This window comes from Bidens hawaiensis, unplaced genomic scaffold, assembly GCF_021521415.1.
Source record: "Bidens hawaiensis isolate Kalapana, Puna unplaced genomic scaffold, B.hawaiensis_p1.1 tig00050057_1, whole genome shotgun sequence".
NCBI lineage: Eukaryota > Viridiplantae > Streptophyta > Magnoliopsida > Asterales > Asteraceae > Bidens > Bidens hawaiensis.
In genome coordinates this window covers 87,730-92,303 of record NW_027498982.1, presented here as the reverse complement: position 1 = coordinate 92,303, position 4,574 = coordinate 87,730, and the positions used below count along the sequence as shown (strand labels likewise).

General features: G+C 36.7%; 1 pseudogene across 1 annotated transcript; it reads right to left on the bottom strand.

Annotated features, from left to right (window-relative positions):
* Positions 1 to 1,149: 1,149 nt before the first annotated feature.
* Positions 1,150 to 4,326, bottom strand: LOC143598395 (cytochrome P450 78A5-like; annotated as a pseudogene). Its single transcript, XR_013147104.1, has 3 exons — positions 3,160 to 4,326; positions 2,323 to 3,081; positions 1,150 to 1,245 (listed from the first exon to the last, which is right to left on the bottom strand). The product of XR_013147104.1 is annotated as a cytochrome P450 78A5-like (transcript).
* Between the last annotated feature and the right edge of the window lie 248 nt (positions 4,327 to 4,574).

The following is a 4,574-nucleotide window of genomic DNA, read 5'->3' as shown; positions in this document are numbered from 1 at the left end:
CATTAACATCCCCTAACGAATCAGGAGGGAATAAACTTAATGTCTTAGTTCGCTAACATCCCTTAGCGAACTAGACTTTAAATCTAACGAACTAGATAATAATTTAACTAAATATTACAATAAATAATAAACAAAACGTTAACGATAATTACAAAGACTCGAGACGTAAAACCGTGCACTAACAGATGCTCTCAAGCAATTTTGGTAACATATCCTATGATTGATAAAGATATAAGTATAAAAAACGTATTTAACGAATAGTTGTTTCGACACTGAATGTAATACTATTAAAAAGAAAGTAATTTGATCGCTAGAAGATCAAGGCAATAGAATATGTTCCGATATGAATCACCATCTTGACGCACTACAAGAAGAATTCAATCTCTTGTTTGTAATGCATTCAAATATTGAATTGGTATCTAATTTTAGAAAAGAAGAAAGTAACGGTCAAAACACTCTTAAAGAAGACATAATATGCCCTAAGAAGAAAGTAAGGGTCAACAATACCAAACAAAACGACGACATAAATGATAAGAATCACATTGCATCAATCATGGTGCTGAGGATCAATAACTTGTCTTGTAATTTTATAGAGTTATCGAAGAATTTTAGATATGAAAATGACGAAACATTAGAATCGGAATAAATGTTAAAGAGAGAGGGTAGGGTGTGGTGTGGTGTGGTGAAAGAATCTATGCATATTCAAATCCCAAATGTACCCAAGATGTAACATCAGTGCCAAGAAGTTGACAATAAAAAAGAGAATAGCCTTTCAAAATGCAAATGCTATAAAACACAAAGCATGAAAGAATAAAGATGAATGAAATGATAGATGTTGGAGTTGATAAACAAACAAAATGTTAATAACACCTACCCTCCATTTCTAAATGTTCTTTTTGATTTTTGTTTTATTGACGAAATTTCTAACTGGTATTTTCATGATAAAAGTAGAGAAACGTCAAAAGACGACACGATATTCATAGCCCACATATGTACTATCATATTCTACACCACTAGCTAATGTTCTTGAGTGTGACATTAGTACGAGCGCATGCTCGATGAAAAGACCTTGGATGAAAACATGGATAATTACTATTTATGGTTAAAAGTAACAAACAACCAAATTAATACAATTTAACTATATGGAGATTTCCCAAAACAAGACCATAATCATTTAATAACTAGAAAGGGGCATACATGACATGACATACATATATATAAGGGCATACATTCACATATAAAGATCTAATATGTACGAGTTAATGGCCATTTTCGTCCCTGTGGTTTGCTACTTTCGCCACTTCAGTCCAAAATTTTTAATTTTGTCAATTTAGTCCTCATAGTTTTAAATTTAAGCCAATTACGTCCCATCCGTCTAACAGCATCCAGCTATGCCGTTAGTTTAAGGGTATTTTTGTCTTTCTCCTTTTAATTTTGAGTTAATGGTCATTTTAGTCCCTGTGGTTTGATATCTTTGCCAATTCAGTCCAAAGTTTGAAAATTTGTCAATTTAATGTTCAGTTTAATTCAGTTTTTTTTATTTTTTATGTTTTTTGTTTATAACCCTAAAGAGCATAATTCAAGCCCAAAACCATCGAGCAACCTCAAATACTGGTATGCATTTACTCTGTTGACAACAGTAATCATACCACCCCTTATATTTAGTTTCTAGACATTTCCTAAAATCTTCTCCATGGTGGAATTCAATGGTAAAGTGGTCAAGGTAATTCCCTGAAATCGAATTATACACAAAAAACTAAAAATTGTTTTGTTGATTAATGTATAATAGTTGATTACGACCCAGATTTTCGTTATGATATGTTAATCTCTAAACCCTAAATATTATGCATTCATCAAAGAAACGATTTTTAGTTTTTTCCGTACAATTCGGTTTCACGGAATTGCTTTGACCACTTTACCATTGAATTCCACCATGGGGGAGAGTTTAGGAACCGTCTAGAAACTAAATACGAGAGGAGGGGGTATGATTACTGCTGTCGACAGAGTAAATTCAGACTTGTTTTGGGCTTGGATAATGCTCTCTAGGGTTATAGAAAAAAACTGACTTAAATTGACAAAATTTCAAACTTTGGACTGAATTGGCAAAAGTATCAAACCACAGGGACGAAAATGACCAATAACTCAAAATAAAAAGGAGAAAGACAAAAATACCCTTAAACTAACGGCATAGCTGGATGCCGTTAGACGGATAGGATGTAAATGGCTAATATTTAAAACTATGAGGACTAAATTGACAAAAATACAAATTTTGGACTGAAGTGGCGAAAGTAGCAAACCACAGGGACGAAAATGGCCATTAACTCAATATGTACCAAACAGAAAGTTGTGTACAAAATGCATATTTCAAATCCATCACCCAACTTTCTGAAATTCCAAAACTACCCTCCTGCTACTTCCTAAGATAATAGATAGTGATAGTAAACTTAACTACGGTTATTAATTTATCTTGCCACATCTCAAACCCTAGCCAAAGCCTTGCACACCAATGGCTTCTTCATTTCCAAGGACATTTTCAAAGACTCCGACAAGTCAACTTGATCCGACTCAGGCCCGGGTCCGACCCATTTGAAAGTCTGAAGCAACTGGGCCAACCAAAGCTAAACCGTAGCCAAGCCCATCCCCTTTCCTGGGCAAACCCTCCGGCCTGCACCAAACGGAGCCAACCTAAGATCTGACCCCATTATCAAAACCTCCTCACCCATAAACCTATTTGGGTCAAACCTCTCCGGGTCAGCCCAAATTGTTTCATCATGGGTTATGGCCCACATGTTGACCATAGCAGTTGTCCCAGCCGGTACCATGTGTGAGCCCACTTGAGTATCATGGATCGCAAGACGAGCCCATGACAGAAGTGGGCCCGGTGGGTGTACAGGTTTCTTTCACAATTGCATTGAGGTAAGGCAGGTTCGGAAGATCCGCATCTGATACTGGCCGACCCGACCCCACAACCAGATCAATTTCGGATTGTGCTCTTGCTTGAATGTCCGGGTGTAACACCATCCTCGCTAAAATCCATTCCAATAAAATAGCCACGGTATCAGTCCCCCTGAATATCATTTCCTATAAAGATTAAAATAAATAATTATCATAATTATCTAGCATATACAAGTGTAATAAATTATGTGAAATTAAACGTACCCAAAGAACAACAATCATGTCAGATTCAGTAAACTTATTTTCACTTTCCAAATCAAGCAAAACATCAACAAAATCACCTTCGTGACCCACCAAAGCACCACCATTACACAACCTTCTAACATGATGCTCGTTAATTATTTCCGTAACAAAAATATTAACTTTAGAAACCAAATTTCTGCATCTTTTCCTCACTCCCTGAATATCAAACCAACTAATAACCGGAAAGTGATCACTCCAGTTAAATATTCCAAGCAACTCATACCCTTCACTAACCAACTTCTCAAGCTCAAACCCATCATTTTCACTAAAATCATCATAGGATTTACCGAACACCGACATCATGACATTGTTTAATGAAGCAAAGTGAAGCAACTTCTTAACCTCCACAAACCCATTAATATTCATGGAAGATGAAACCTGATTCACCATTTATAACCCAAGTTTCTCCCTAAACATGCAGAAAACCGATATTCTTTTCGGGCTAAACAAATGAGTTGATGATATTCGTCTAAGGTTACGCCAGTACTCACCGTATGGAGCGAAACCCATAGCACGGTGGAACAACAGCTCATACGCGGACTCCTTAACTGGCCGGTCAGCAAAGGCTGAGCTGTTGAGTATCTCCTTGGCGGTGTCCGGGTGACTTGAGATGACAAAACGAGTTAAGCCAACCGAAAACGCCATTAGAGGTTTAGAATTAAAAGTCGTGGAGAGTTTTGCTAAGGTTCGGTGGGTTAACGATGATGTGAAAGCGAACACTAGCCCCAAAACAGGGAGGCCTGATGGGCCGGGAATGGCGGTTTTTGATCGGACTTTTGAGAGAGCCCATGCGAGACCGCCAGGGGCGAATAGGAAAGCGAAAATCGCAACGAAAAGGACCGAGAGGAAGAGGTGGATGCTAAGAACATGAGGAGAGGTAATTGGAATGAAGAGAGATGAAGAGGAAGACATATTAGAGCAAGTAAGTGTGTGTGTGTGTGTGTGTTAAGGTGTAATGGAAGAAGAAAGGGTAGAAGGGTTTATATAGGGAGAAGATGAGTGTGACTTATAAGAGTAATTTCCCTGATTTATAATTTACATAAAGAGTGAAAATACAGATGATAATTTGATTGTTTAACTACTTTCTTTTATGTTTGTGTGTTTAACGCATGAACATGCTATTCATATTTGAAATGTACAATTTTGAAAACAACAAAAATATTTAATAAAAGATAAGATACAGGAAATAATGTGGGTGTGGGATGCAATGCTAGTTAATGCTTTATCTAATCGATCATTACATATGGTCTTCAAGTAAGAATCAATGGAAATGGGATTATGAAATCGAATGGAGTTTAAGGTAAAACAAATAAGGAAATTGCTAGAAAGAAAGTCTCTCCTGAGAATAGCAAAGAAACTAGATGGAATAAAGTAAT